General features: G+C 44.9%; 1 protein-coding gene across 2 annotated transcripts in view; it reads right to left on the bottom strand.

The window, feature by feature from the left end:
• The window catches only part of LOC137377567 (zinc finger MYM-type protein 3-like), a 130,074-nt gene extending 125,701 nt beyond the window's left edge, over positions 1 to 4,373 (bottom strand). For both annotated transcript variants that reach the window (XM_068047330.1, XM_068047331.1), the window contains exon 1: positions 4,297 to 4,373. The gene's annotated coding sequence lies outside the window, so the exon portion shown is untranslated. The remainder of the gene's footprint in view (positions 1 to 4,296) is intronic.
• Positions 4,374 to 16,113: the final 11,740 nt, after the last annotated feature.

The raw sequence follows: 16,113 nt of genomic DNA, 5'->3' as shown, positions 1-16,113 counted from the left end.
TTTCCATTCATAGTTTGAACATACACATCGGTTTACACACCAGGCTTGGGCTGATAAGTGGCAAATAACATTTGCGCCACACAAGTGCCGGGCAATGACCATCTCCAACAAGAGAGAATCAAACCATCTCCCCTTGACATTCAATGACATTATTATCGCTGAATCCCCCACTATCAACTTCCTCGGGGCTACCATTGACCAGAAACTGAACTGGAGTAGCCATATAAATTCTCTGGCTGCAAGACAGGTCAGAGGCTAGTAATCCTGCGGCGAGTAACTCATCTCCTGACTCCCCAAAGCCTGTTGACCATCTACAAGGCACAAGTCAGGAGTGTGATGGAATACTCTCCACTTGCCTGGATGGGTGCAGCTCCAACAACACTCAGGAAGCTCGATACCATCCAGGACAAAGCAGCCCGCTTGATTGGCACCCCATCTACAAACATTCACTCCCTCCACCACCGACGCACAGTGGCAGCAGTGTGTACCATCTACAAGATGCACTGCAGCAACGCACCAAGGTTCCTTAGACAAAACCTTCCAAACCAGCGACCTCTACCACCTAGAAGGACAAGGGCTGCAAATACATGGGAACACCACCACCTGCAAGTTCCCCTCCAAGTCACACACCATCCTGACTTGGAACTATATTGCCATTCCTTCACTGTTGCTAGGTTGAAATCCTGGAACTCCCTTCCTAACAGCACTGTGGGTGTACCTACGCCACATGGACTGCAGCGGTTCAAGGAGGCAGCTCATCACCACCTTCTCAAGGGCAATTAGGGATGGGCAATAAATGCTGGCCTGGCCAGTGATGCCCACATCCCACGGAATGAATTTTTTAAAAATCAACAGACTACACAAATATCTGAATACCTCAGAAATTTAAGCTGAGGTTCAGTACCAATGACACTACAAACAACTAAAACATGCCAGCTTGGCATGGATCATCTGTCTTTCTTTTACCACTCCAATGCATCATTTCTGGTCAAGAGCACAAGTCGTTCACCAACTTCCATTTGTCTACCAGCCAGCAGAAGACAAAGCACAGCAGGACAGCACCTTGTTTTCTAGCCTCCAAAGATGAGATCATAACTTCAGGTAAGCAAAATTCACATTCCACAACATGGTACAGAACAAGCTGCTCCTCTGCCCTAGTAAATAAATTTAATTACAGTAAAGAGAGAGGACTGTGCAATATAATAGTTTATAATGTAAAGTAATTTAGAAAATTATCTAAGTTCTCCTAAATCTAGTACAGTACTCTATATAATAATAAAATCAAAACACTGCAGATGCTGGAAATCTGAAATAAAAACAAGAAATTCTGGAAATACTCAGCAGGTCTGACAGCATCTGTGGAGAGAGAAGCAGTGTTAACGTTTCAGGTCAATGACCTTTCATATGTATTCTACATATTTTTCGGCTGTGGGCGAATACATCCCAGAGTTGTACCAGAGGCAGAAAGCAGGAAAGGGAGACAGAAAGCAGGAAACTATAGACCACTTAGCTTAACATCAGTCATTGGGAAAATGACTGAGTCGATTATTAAGGAAAAATAGCAGGACATTTAGAAAAACATAATGCAAACAAACAGAGTCAACATGGTTTTACGAAAGGGAAATCATGTTTGACAAATTTGTTAAGACTTCTTTGAGGATATAACAAGCAGAGTGGATAAAGGGGAACCAGTAGATGTTGTGTATTTGGATTTTCAGAAGGCGTTTGATAAGGTGCCACATAAAAGGTTATTGCATGAAATAGGAGCTCAGGCTTTTGGGGGTAATGTGTTGGCATGGATTGAGGATTGGCTAACACACAGAAGGCAGAGAGTTGGGATCAATGGGTCTTTTTCAGGTTGGAAAGCCGTAACTAGTGGAGTGCCACAAGGATCAGTCCTAGAGCCTCAGCTATTTACTATCTACATTGATGACTTTGAGGAAGGGACAGAGTGCAGTGTATCCAAATTTGCTGACGATACAAAAATAGGCGGGAAGGCATGTCGTGATGAGGACACAAAAAATCTGCAAAGGGATATAGATAGGTTAAGTGAATGGGCAAAAACGTGGCAGATGGTATTCAATGTGGGAAAGTGTAAGGTCATCCACTTTGGTAGGAAAAATAAAAAGGCAGATTACTATTTAGATGGAGAAAGACTACAAAATACTGCAGTACAGAGGGATCTGGGTGTTCTTGTGCATGAAACACAAAAGGTTAGCATGCAGGTGCAGCAAATAATTAGGAAGGCAATTGGAATTTTGGCCTTTATTGCTAGGGGGTTGAGTTTAAAAATAGGGAAGTCTTGTTACAACTGTACAGGGTGTTGGTGAGGCCACAGATGGAGTACTGTGAACAGTTTTGGTCCCCGTATTTAAAGAAGGATATACTAGCATTGGAGGCAGTTCAGAAAAGGCTGATTCCTGGGATGAAGGGGCTGTCTGATCAAGAACAGCTAAACAGGTTAGGCCTTTATTCATTGGAGTTTAGAAGAATGAGAGGTGATCCTATAGAAACATACAAGATTTTAAGGGGGCTCGACAGGGTAGATGTTAAGATGATGTTTCCACTAGTGGGGGAATCTCGAACTAGGGGACATAATTACAGAATAAGGGGACACATTTAAAACTGAGATGCGAAGTAATTTCTTCTCTCAGAGGGTGGTGAATCTCTGGAATTCTCTGCTTCAGAGAGTTGTGGAGGCTAGGTCACTAAATGTATTTAAGGAAGAAATAGATAGATTTTTGAAATCTCGGGGAGGCGAGGGTTAGGCAGAGCAGGCCCGAAAGAGCAGTTGAGGCCTGGGGCAGATCAGCCATGATCTTATTGAATGGTGGGGCAGGCTTGAGGGGCTGAATGGCCTACTCCTGCTCCTATTTCTTATGTTCTTAAATCATATTGATCAGGAAGATCCAAGCTCCGCTCCCTCACTGTGTTGATTTCAGCTTGCACTTTCCACACAAACAGCTGCAGTGTGTCCAGGTTTTATTTTGCCATAAAATAGTCGGTGAAGGAACCTCAAACACAATCCATAACCCGCCTACCGGGCTAGATGTCAGGCGAGGACATGGCTGCAATGCTTTTCTCCTCTACAAATCGTTCCCCCAGCCTCTCCATCACCCCCAACAGCCTACATACATTAACAAAAAGACCAAGCAACAGTAGGAAGCAGCCAGCATTTGTAGAACACGCAATCAAACAGTAGTGTCAACTCTAAAAGGTGGGCGCTCGGGGATAAAAAAGGCTCAACAATGCAAACTCTTGCAGCATTTGCTCCTGGGCTGTGCAGTTCCCTGGACGACCTCCCTCTGCTGTTGCTGGGAACAGCAGCAGCAACTAGCAGGCCGTCCCCCGCGCTTTGGGCAGAGATCGCCTTCAGATTCATTCCTGTGATTGGTGCTGCCGACTGGAATGCAGAAACAGCAACAGCACCAGCAGCAGCCGCCGCCAGGGCTCAGGAGACGCTCCGAGTGAAAGGCGCGGGTCGTTCCGGAATCCCGGACTGGATTCCCGCCTGGAACGGATCACCTGAACCTTCCATTCCCCCCGCCCCGAACACGAGCTCACTCACCCGCACCGCCGCCCCCCCTCCCACCCACTCCAACCGCCTCCCCTCCAAACTACCGTCTGACTGGGCGAGACGTCTACAACCGCCACCATCGCCTCACATTAAACACAAAAAAAACGGAGTCGCCCTAGATGTTTACCACATCATTTTTGCAAAAAAAAATTTCAAGTGTTTGCAATGCAAAAGCTTGGATGGGAAGAATTTTTAAAAAGCCAGATAAAGATATGTACAACACACTGAATGCCCTTGACTAACCAGCAGGTTGGATTTTATTTTAATACAACTCCCCTGATCGAAAAAAAATCTCCTGCCAAACGGCACAGAAAAACTATCGAAACCACACATTTACTGATATTTCACTCCCAAACACGAGCCATTTGTTGCACCAAAACAAAAATAAAACGCTGCTTAGATTGGATCCCATTTTTTTAAAAAAAAACATATTTGGACTCGTTAAACTGATTTTTCTCCCCTTTTTTCCCCCGATTCGACCGGAACACACCTCGAGGATTTTTTTTTTGTTCCCTCAGTTTTTTTGCCTCAGTCCGCCATTATTACATTCAGCCATCCTGCGTGAGGCGCACACACACACAAAAAAGACAGTCAGGAAATCAATTCCCGTCCCCAAATTTCAATTGCCATCGGAATTAATGACGTAAACGCAGAAGCGAATTTCTAATTCCTACAGGCCGTTTATAACATGAATTTGAAGCCAAAAAGTGCAGAAATACCTGCGCCACGGCTGCAAGAGAAACAGCAGCACCACCACCCAGCTCCAGATGTCGGCGGTTCCACTCAAGATCCGATACCTCGCTTTCCAACCAGCGCTGCAAACTGAGCGCTCCGCCTGATTGACAGGGAGAAGGGGCGGGGTTAGAGGGAGGGGGCGGATCGTCTGACTGACGGCCTGCGGGAGAAGGGGCGGTGCAGAGTTTGATTGACAGCTAGGAGGAGGGTGGCTATGGCCTGTTTGACAAACCAAGGGGGAGCGGGGAGCGGGGAGGAGGACCGGAACCATTCAAAAAACCCTCTGCGCATGCAGTGAGTGCGCCCGCCCGCTTCTCATCACCTTTTTGTTTCCTAAATCCAGGCGAAAGAAATCTTGGGAGCATTTAACTGGAAATGAAGCACGCGGTCGGTCACTTAATAAAACCGTATGAACAGCTTTAGGATAGAAAATCCGCAGCAAACATATTTCTAAAGACAAGAGAAATATTAATTTATGACGTGGGAATAATATTTATACGTCTTCACTATCAGGAATTATGTTTTTGCTTTTGTTTATGTTATGCTTTTGGAGGTAAGACATTTTTGAAGCGAGGTCATTTTTTAAAAAACGTTAAAAATACTTCATATGTTGCTCCATAAAGCAGCGTGTATATGATTGCACACACCATTGGGGACATTGGAGTAGTTAGTGATTGAAAAATAGAAACTTGAAAAGAGCACCGTTAAACCGATTGCTTCAACGTGGTTAATGCCAGCTGGAGCTCACTATCAAGGGCTTCGATTCGCCCCCCCCCCAACCAAAAAAAATTAAAGAACTAACCCAACCCTCAAATAATGTCAGAACTGCTGAAAGAAAAACATTATCCATTCCTCAGAAAGAGAGGAGAAACACAAAATGGCGCCCACATGGCCTACATTCCTGGGAATATGGCTGGAGAATCTATTGGGAATTGTGGGGTGCGATGTGAATATTGGGTGTTATTGCGGGGTGCTGTGCGAATACTGGGTGTTATTGTGGGGTGCTGTGTGAATATTGGGCGTTATTGTGGGGTGCTGTGCGAATACTGGGTGTTATTGTGGGGTGCTGTGTGAATATTGGGCGTTATCGTGGGGTGCTGTGTGAATATTGGGCGTTATTGTGGGGTGCTGTGTGAATATTGGGCGTTATTGTGGGGTGCTGTGCGAATACTGGGTGTTATTGTGGGGTGCTGTGTGAATATTGGGTGTTTTTGTGGGGTGCTGTGCGAATACTGGGTGTTATTGTGGGGTGCTGTGTGAATATTGGGTGTTATTGTGGGGTGCTGTGTGAATATTGGGTGTTATTGTGGGGTGCTGTGCGAATACTGGGTGTTATTGTGGGGTGCTGTGTGAATATTGGGTGTTATTGTGGGGTGCTGTGCGAATACTGGGTGTTATTGTGGGGTGCTGTGTGAATATTGGGTGTTATTGTGGGGTGCTGTGTGAATATTAGCCGTTATTGTGGGGTGCTGTGTGAATACTGGGTGTTATTGTGGGGTATTGTGTCAATATTGAGGCTTATTGTGTGGTACTGTTGAATATTGGGTGCTATTGCGGGATACTGTGTGAATGTTGGGTGTTATTGTGGGGTACTGTGTGAATATTGCGTATTATTCCAGGGTACAGTGTGTATATTAGGTGTTGTGAGAAACTGGGCTGAATTTAGTGAGCCCATCGCGGATCCCAGGAAGTGGAAGTGGACGCCATCATTCCTCCTCACGTGTGTGGCGGGCCGGCCGACCGCAATCTCGCCCATCAGCCCATTTGAATGCAGGAGATGCGAGGCCATCCCAACTGAAGGATGGGGACGGGCTGCGATACGCCGATGACATCGTCAGCAGAAACAAATGCAGCTGCTGGTGCCATATTTAAAGCACTGGTAGCCCTGCTTAAACGACTACTTCACTGACTGAATTTGCTGCTGCTTTGTCTTTGATGCTTTTTATTCTTTCATGGGATGTGGGCGTTTCTCACAATGCCAGCATTTGTTGCCCATCCCTAATTGCCTTTGACAACTGAATGGCTTGCTAGGCCATTTCAGAGGGCAGTTAAGAGTCAACCACATTGCCATGGGTCTGGAGTCACATGTAGGCCAGACCCAGGTAAGGATGGCAGAGTTCCCTCCCTAAAGGACATAAGTGAACCATATGGGTTTTTGTAACAATTTATGATAGTTTCATGGCATCATTACTGAGACTAGCTTTTAATTCCAGATGTTTTTATTAATTGAGTTTAAATTCTCAAGGACAAGTGCTACCCACTGAAGACATGGCTACTGACACCTGTTGAATGTTGATGGAATGGAAGCCATTGTGAAGGTGGCTGGCTGGTCTATTGAAGCCTTGATAGCCACATGCATGCAATCCATCTTGCATGTAGGGGAGTCCAGCGATGGCTCCGAAGCCGATGGCCCTCTCCACCTGACTGTCAGGGACGGTCCGGTACCATACATAGTCGCCGGCCCTGTTGAACAAGGCATTGGTCTCCTCCTTGATGCAGCGGTGGGCTGCTTATTAGGAGACCACACACGTCCCCAGTGGATCCCTGGAATGATCCAGACAGGTAAAAGTTGAGGCCATGGTGATCTTCAGGGCCACTGGCATAGGGTGAACACCGAATCCCATTAGGTCAAAACTCGCCCTGCAGCAGGGCACATGCCAGTGAGGGTCTCCCTGGAGAGCCGCAGTCTTTATTAACCTATCTCCCACATAATAAGACTTTTTAGATATCATTCACACCTGTTCTGAAATTATTATCAATTCTGTACATTATCCACTATCATATATATCGCCCCCCTCAAATCTAAATCGGGGGACATAATCACTGACCAATGCAAACAGATGGACCGCTGGGTTGAGCACTACCTAGAACTGTACTCCAGGGAGAATGCTGTCACTGAGACTGCCCTCAATACAGCCCAGCCTCTACCAGTCATGGATGAGCTGGACATACAGCCAACCAAATCGGAACTCAGTGATGCCATTGATTCTCGAGCCAGCGGAAAAGCCCCTGGGAAGGACAGCATTACCCCTGAAATAATCAAGAGTGCCAAGCCTGCTATACTTTCAGCACTACATGAACTGCTATGCCTGTGCTGGGACGAGGGAGCAGTACCCCAGGACATGCGCGATGCCAACATCATCACCCTCTATAAAAACAAAGGTGACCGCGGTGGCTGCAACAACTACCGTGGAATCTCCCTGCTCAGCATAGTGGGGAAAGTCTTTGCTCGAGTCGCTCTAAACAGGCTCCAGAAGCTGGCCGAGCGCGTCTACCCTGAGGCACAGTGTGGCTTTCGTGCAGAGAGATCGACCATTGACATGCTGTTCTCCCTTCGTCAGATACAGGAGAAATGCCGTGAACAACAGATGCCCCTCTACATTGCTTTCATTGATCTCACCAAAGCCTTTGACCTCGTCAGCAGACGTGGTCTCTTCAGACTACTAGAAAAGATCGGATGTCCACCAAAGCTACTAAGTATCATCACCTCATTCCATGACAATATGAAAGGCACAATTCAACATGGTGGCTCCTCATCAGAGCCCTTTCCTATCCTGAGTGGTGTGAAACAGGGCTGTGTTCTCGCACCCACACTTTTTGGGATTTTCTTCTCCCTGCTGCTTTCACATGCGTTAAAATCCTCTGAAGAAGGAGTTTTCCTCCACACAAGATCAGGGGGCAGGTTGTTCAACCTTGCCCGTCTAAGAGCGAAGTCCAAAGTACGGAAAGTCCTCATCAGAGAACTCCTCTTTGCTGACGATGCTGCTTTAACATCTCACACTGAAGAGTGCCTGCAGAGTCTCATCGACAGGTTTGCGTCTGCCTGCAATGAATTTGGCCTAACCATCAGCCTCAAGAAAACGAACATCATGGGGCAGGACGTCAGAAATGCTCCATCCATCAATATTGGCGACCACGCTCTGGAAGTGGTTCAAGAGTTCACCTATCACCAGTAACCTGTCTCTAGATGCAGAAATCAACAAGCGCATGGGTAAGCCTTCCACTGCTATGTCCAGACTGGCCAAGAGAGTGTGGGAAAATGGCGCACTGACACGGAACACAAAAGTCCGAGTGTATCAGGCCTGTGTCCTCAGTACCTTGCTCTACGGCAGCGAGGCCTGGACAACGTATGCCAGCCAAGAGCGACGTCTCAATTCATTCCATCTTCGCTGCCTTCGGAGAATACTTGGCATCAGGTGGCAGGACTATATCTCCAACACAGAAGTCCTTGAAGCGGCCAACACCCCCAGCTTATACACACTACTGAGTCAGCGGCGCTTGAGATGGCTTGGCCATGTGAGCCGCATGGAAGATGGCAGGATCCCCAAAGACACATTGTACAGCGAGCTCGCCACTGGTATCAGACCCACCGGCCGTCCATGTCTCCGCTATAAAGACGTCTGCAAACGCGACATGAAATCGTGTGACATTGATCACAAGTCGTGGGAGTCAGTTTCCAGCATTCGCCAGAGCTGGCGGGCAGCCATAAAGACAGGGCTAAATTGTGGCGAGTCGAAGAGACTTAGTAGTTGGCAGGAAACAAGACAGAGGCGCAAGGGGAGAGCCAACTGTGCAACAACCCCGACAAACAAATTTCTCTGCAGCACCTGTGGAAGAGCCTGTCACTCCAGAATTGGCCTTTATAGCCACTCCAGGCGCTGCTTCACAAACCACTGACCACCTCCAGGCGCATATCCATTGTCTCTCGAGATAAGGAGGCCCAAAAGAAAGAAAGAAAAGAATTGCCATTGTGTACAATTCTTAACCCTCGCGAATACATATTCAGTATTTTCCTATCATTAAATTTTCTCCTTCAGCTTAATTATTAATACAGTCTAATTAGAATCCACAGCCCATTAGTAAATGATGATTAAGCATTGTTTATGTTCCAGAATTGATTTATCCCCACCTATTGCTCAAACCTGGCACCTGCTAAATGTCCTTGACCTATCAGTCTGCCTTGGAAGGCAAGGTCATTCTCTACTAGTCAATTATAATATAATAATAGTCAGTTATTAATGATTCATTTTGAGACAGAAGACTGTTGGTAATGTTGGCAGATAGGCAGGTAATCTGCTTATTTCACGTGTATGTTATTTGTGTATTGTAGAGTTATTGATCTTTTTAAGATACTTTAAGTGGGTTAATCCTGCATTAAAATAGTCAACAAAGGAATATCAAACAAATGTGTGAAAGTTTAGTTTGCTAATATTGACAACAGTAAAATAGCACAGCAGTACAAGAAACAATTTGAAAAAGTCAAGAAAATGCATTCTTATGCTCATATATTACCACAACATACATAATATGCCATTACAAGTTATTATCTATTTATTGTAGTGGAATATAAAGTAACATACACATCAGAAAATATTTATATAAGCATTTATATTGTGAGGAAAACCACACCGACCAAGAATGAGGCATTTTAATGTCGTCATATGGAACATTAATTTTAAACTCTTACTGGACTGAAAATGTGGCTGCACCTGCATTTTAAAAGGACAGTGGCTGGAAACGTTTGCATTCTAAGAGACAGTTGCCTGAAGAAGACAATGGAACTGATCCCTGATTCAATTAAGCAAATGGATTTTGATCAAATGACATTGAGTGCATGAAGGTCAGCAATCCAGCTCCCTACTGACGATGTCTGCTAAGATTGAAAGAATTCACAAAATTGCCAGGCAGGTTGTTTTAAAAAAATAAAGCTAGTCACATGACTGGCCTGCTGGCCCAGGTTTGGTTTGAATTGTGTTCAGAGAACAGTTTGGGTCAGACTACAATCTGAAGACAAAAGAGATGGAAGGTCTCTCCCTGGCGTGCGCTCTCACAAAAACCAGAGCCTGCAACTGAACTTGAAGGAAGACAGCATCTCCCTGGCTCGCTCGTTCTCCCTCTCATGCAAAGACAGGGACCCATGAAAGAAACTAAGCCAAGACAGAAAACCATCGAAACAAGTTTGAAAGAGTGCACTGGGCCCCAACAAGATGGCAAGATTCAACTGCAATCAAAGATTTTACATCGAACTCAAAAGACAGTAAATGAACTCCAGCTATTGCTTCAAACCTTTCCCCTTGATTCTTTCTCCTTTTCTGTTTCTATCTGCATGTGTGTTTATCGTGTATGCATGCTAGTGTGGTCGCGTCACGTTTTTAGTAGTTTTAACCAAATTAGAGTTTAAGGTTAATAAACTTACACCTTTCTTGTTTAAATCGAAGAAAACTTGTCTGGTTGATTTCTTTGCCACTACAATTGGAGAGCAGTGAACAAGCATTCACTGAGGGGAAGCTAAAACCACGGTGTTTTAAAAAATTAAACCCTGTTACAGTCAAACCAGGAAAAGGCTGAGAAGGAACCCCTAGACACCTTTCTCACCTGATCGTAACAGTATGTATACATGTCTACTATAAAACACTGGATATTGTCAGGCACGCCACCACCCCCCCCCCCCCACCACCTGCCAAGAATGAGGAAATTTAATTTCGCCACATGAACATTGATTTAGAACTGTTGTTGGTGAAGAAAGAACTTGCTTTAAAAAACAATTGGAGACTTTGGCTGGAGACAGACATTAGCATATCAACCAACAGTACTTCAAAGGACAAAGGAGCTATTCCCTGCTCCAATTTAATCCACAATGGACTTTTGATTACCAGACATTGAAGGTGGAAAGGCTCGCATTCCAGATTAACTGCTAAAATGGCCGAATACACAAACAGATGTGATCGGACCGGTTTGGGTCGCATGACTAACTGACTGTTGGAGTTTTTTGAATTTGAACTTGCAACAAGGAATTTGAAATCAGAAAGCTCTTGGCTCCTGGACTGGAAAAGACCTCTTTCCTGTCTGCTCTCATCTCACTAGCTTTGGAAACCATTGAAGACATATAGAACATAGAACATTACAGCGCAGTACAGGCCCTTCGGCCCTCGATGTTGCGCCGATCTGTGAAACCATCTGACCTGCACTATTCCATTTTCATCCATATGTCTATCCAATGACCACTTAAATGCCCTTAAAGTTGGCGAGTCTACTACTGTTGCAGGCAGGGCGTTCCACGCCCCTACTACTCTCTGAGTAAAGAAACTACCTCTCACATCTGTCCTATATCTATCACCCCTCAACTTAAAGCTATGTCCCCTCGTGTTTGCCATCACCATCCGAGGAAAAAGACTCTCACTATCCACCCTATCTAACCCTCTGATTATCTTATATGTCTCTATTAAGTCACCTCTCCTCCTCCTTCTCTCTAACGAAAACAACCTCAAGTCCCTCAGCCTTTCCTCGTAAGACCTTCCCTCCATACCAGGCAACATCCTAGTAAATCTCCTCTGCACCCTTTCCAACGCTTCCACATCCTTCCTATAATGCGGTGACCAGAACTGCACGCAATACTCCAGGTGCGGCCGCACCAGAGCTTTGTACAGCTGCAGCATGACCTCGTGGCTCCGAAACTCGATCCCCCTACTAATAAAAGCTAACACACCATATGCCTTCTTAACAGCCCTATTAACCTGGGTGGCAACTTTCAGGGATTTATGTACCTGGACACCAAGATCTCTCTGCTCATCTACACTACCAAGAATCTTCCCATTAGCCCAGTACTCTGCATTCCTGTTACTCCTTCCAAAGTGAATCACCTCACACTTTTCCACATTAAACTCCATTTGCCATCTCTCAGCCCAGCTCTGCAGCCTATCTATGTCCCTCTGTAACCTACAACATCCTTCGGCACTATCCACAACTCCACCGACCTTCGTGTCATCCGCAAATTTACTAACCCACCCTTCTACACCCTCATCCAGGTCATTTATAAAAATGACAAACAGCAGTGGCCCCAAAACAGATCCTTGCGGTACACCACTAGTAACTAAACTCCAGGATGAACATTTGCCATCAACCACCACCCTCTGTCTTCTTTCAGCTAGCCAATTTCTGATCCAAAGCTCTAAATCACCTTCAACCCCATACTTCCGTATTTTCTGCAATAGCCTACCGTGGGGAACCTTATCAAACGCCTTACTGAAATCCATATACACCACATCCACGGCTTTACCCTCATCCACCTGTTTGGTCACCTTCTCGAAAAACTCAATAAGGTTTGTGAGGCACGACCTACCCTTCACAAAACCGTGCTGACTATCGCTAATGAACTTATTCTTTTCAAGATGATTATAAATCCTATCTCTTATAACCTTTTCCAACATTTTACCCACGACCGAAGTAAGGCTCACAGGTCTATAATTACCAGGGCTGTCTCTACTCCCCTTCTTGAACAAGGGGACAACATTTGCTATCCTCCAGTCTTCCGGCACTATTCCTGTCGACAATGACGACATAAAGATCAAGGATATGAACCCCAAGAGAGAAAAGTCTCCTGCAGTGAACAAAGTTTAAGAAGAATACTGGGCCCCAACGAAAAGCAAGACTACCTACAATCAAGGACCCTACAGCGAGTTCGAAGCACAGTAAAAAAAAACCCTCTTCAGAGATTGCCTCAAACCTCTCCATTTTATTTTTCTTCTCTTTTCTGTCCCTGTTTGCATATGTGTGTCGCGTGTGCATGCTAGCGTGGGCGCGTCGTATATCCATAGGCATTAACCGACTTAGAGTTTAAGTAAGTTATAATAAATGTCACTTTTCTTCTTTAAACCTAAGAAAACCTGGTGTGCTAATTCCTTTGCTTTATAATTAGAAAACTGTGAACAAGCATTCACCAACGGGGGAGCTCAAAACACAGTGTGTTAAAAAAATTAAACCCTGTTACAATAAGACCAGGTGAAGACAGGAAAAGACCCCTAGACACCTTTCTTACCTGGTCGTAGAGGTTAACAAATCGTTCAATGGCTTGTTACACTGTGAATGGTTGTAATGTCACCAGGAATGGATCTCTCAGGGCAAGAGTTCTGGGTGATGGTCTGACTTGGATGGCCACAGTCACAATTTGAGCTGGTCCTCATGTTCCATTTGTGGAGCAAGTGGCCACATCTTCCCTGGCCTGTCCTCAAGCAGTTGAGGGTTTTCCAGATTTTCCTTGGGAGGTTGAAACCTGGGACTTCACCACTCTGGTCAGTTACCAGGTTGCGGTTGGTGATGTTAGCAATCAACCAGGAGGTGTGTCATCGAGAGTTGGAGCTGTCGTTGGTTTGTAGGATGTGGAGTGTGTTCCAATAGGGGCTATGGGATTTTAGACAGGTACGCGGAGATTTTATGAGGTCCTGTATCAATGGGAATGCTTCATTAGCTGTCAGCTGGTGGTGATCTTTGAAGAGAATGTTTTCCCTGCGAACATCAGGAGGCTCAATGTGTGCTAGCACAGGAAGCCACTCGAGTTGTGTTGTGTATGGCTGCAGGATGACATAGATTGGGAACTAAATATTGAAGGGTACATGGCATTTAGGATGGACAGGAAGCTAGGAAAAGGTGGAGGGGTAGCTCTGTTAATTAATGCAGTAGAGAGGGATGACCTAAGTTCAGGAGACCAGGATGTAAAAGCAGTTTGGGTAGAGATGAGAAATCATAAAGATAAGAAGTCACTTGTGGGAGTGGTGAACAGGCCACCTAACATTAACGACACTGTAGAATGGGGTATAAAGGAAGAAATAGTGGCAGCTTGTCAGAAAGGTACAGCGATAATTATGGGGGATTTTAACCTACATATAGACTGGAAAAATCAGATGGGCAGAGGTAGCCTAGGTAAGGAGTACATAGAATGTTTACTGGATAATTTCTTTGAACAGTACATTCTGGAGCCAACCAGAGAGCAGGCTGTAGAACCATAGAAAAATTACGGCACAGAAGGAAGCCATTCAGCCTATCGTGTCCGTGCCGGCCGAGAAGAAAACAATAAGAAATGCCGCCCAATCTAATCCCACCTTCCAGCACCTGGTCCATAGCATTTCAGCTTGCAGCATTTCAGGTGCATGACCAGGTACCTTTTTAAAAGAATTGAGGGTTTCTCCCCCCACCACCATTCCTGGCAGCGAATTCCAGACACCCACCACTCTCTGGGTGAAAAAGTTTTTCCTCGTGTCCCCTCTAATCCTTCTACCAATCAGCTTTAATCTGTGCCTCCTGGTAACTGACCGCTAGGGGAAACAAGTCCTTCCTGTCTAATCTATCTGGGCCCCTCATAATTTTGTACACCTCAATTAAGTCACCTCTCAGCCTCCTAAGGAAAACAACCCGAGCCTATCCAATCTTTCTTCATAGCTGCAACTTTTGAGCCCTGGCAACATTCTTGTAAATCTCCTTTGTACTCTCTCCAGAGCAATTGTGTCCTTTCTGTAATGTGACCAGAACTGTATGCAATCCTGCACCTGTGACCCAACCAGTGTTTTATACAGTTCCAGCATTACATCCGTGCTTTTGAATTCTATACCTCGGCAAATAAAGGAAAGCATTCCATATGCCTTCTTCACCACTCTATCTACCTGTCCTGCCACCTTCAGGAACCTGTGGATATACACTCCAAGGTCTCTCAGTTCTTCTACCCCTGTCAATATCCTCCCGTTTATTGTGTATTCCCTTGATTTATTTGCCCTCCCCAAATGCATTACCTCACAATTCTCTGGATTGAATTCCATTTGCCACTTTTCAGCCCACTCAACCAAACCATTGATATCATTCTGGAGTCGACAGCTATCCTCTTCACTATCAACTACATGGCCAATTTTTGTGTCATCAGCAAATTTCCCAATCATGCCTCCCACATTTAAGTCCAAATCATTAATATATACCACAAACAGCAAGTGACCCAACACTGAGCCCTGTGGAACACCACTGGAAACAGCTTTCCATTCACAAAAAACATCCTTTGTTTCCTGTCCCTGAGCCAATTCTGGATCCAACCTGCAACATTGCCCAGTATCCCATGGGCTTTCATTTTACTGACCAGTCTACCATGTGGGACCTTGTCAAATGCCTTACTAAAGTCCATGAAGACCAGATCCACTACTACCCTCAACAATCCTTCTTGTTACTTCCTCAAAAAACTCAATTAAGTTAGTAAGACATGACCTTCCCTTAACAAATCCATGCTGAGTATCCCTGATTAATCCGTGCCTTTCTAAGTGGCAGTTTAACCTGAGCATCAGAATAGATTCTAACAATTTACCCACCACCTGGTATTGTGCAACGAGATAGGATTAAATAATGACCTCATAGTTAAAGCACCCCTAGGTAGCAGCAATCATAATATGATTGAATTTTACATTCAGTTTGAGGGAGAGAAGAGTGGGTCCAAGACTAGTATTTTAAACCTAAATAAGGGCAGTTACGAGGGCATGAAAGCAGAACTATCTAAAGTGAACTGGCAAATCAGGTTAAGGGACAGGTCAATAGAGATGCAGTGGCAGACATTTAAGGCAATATTTCAGAATACACAGAATAGATACATTTCAACGAGAAAGAAAAATTCCAAGGGTGGGATCTGCCATCTGTGGTTAACTAAAACAATTAAAGATCAAACTTTTAAAAAGAAAAGCCTATAATTGCGCAAAGATGGGAGACAGGTCAGAAGATTGGACAGAATACAAAAAACATAGATATTTTAAAAAGAAAAGAGTTAACAAAGTGAGCATTTGTCGTATAAAAAGTGAGTCTGGTGAATTAATAATGGATAATAAGGAGATGGCAGATGAATTGAACAGATATTTTGCATCGATCTTCACTATTGAAGATACAAGTAACATCCCAGTATTAGCTGTAAGTCAGGAAATGGAAGGGAGGGAGGAACTCAAGAAAATTACAATCACCTGGTAAGTGGTACTGAACAAATTGTTGGAGCTGCGGGCTGACAA

This window comes from Heterodontus francisci, chromosome 15 (genome assembly GCF_036365525.1).
Source record: "Heterodontus francisci isolate sHetFra1 chromosome 15, sHetFra1.hap1, whole genome shotgun sequence".
In the NCBI taxonomy this organism is placed as follows: Eukaryota; Metazoa; Chordata; class Chondrichthyes; order Heterodontiformes; family Heterodontidae; genus Heterodontus; species Heterodontus francisci.
The sequence above is the reverse complement of the archived record's forward strand: the minus strand, read 5'-3'. Positions and strand labels throughout refer to the sequence as shown.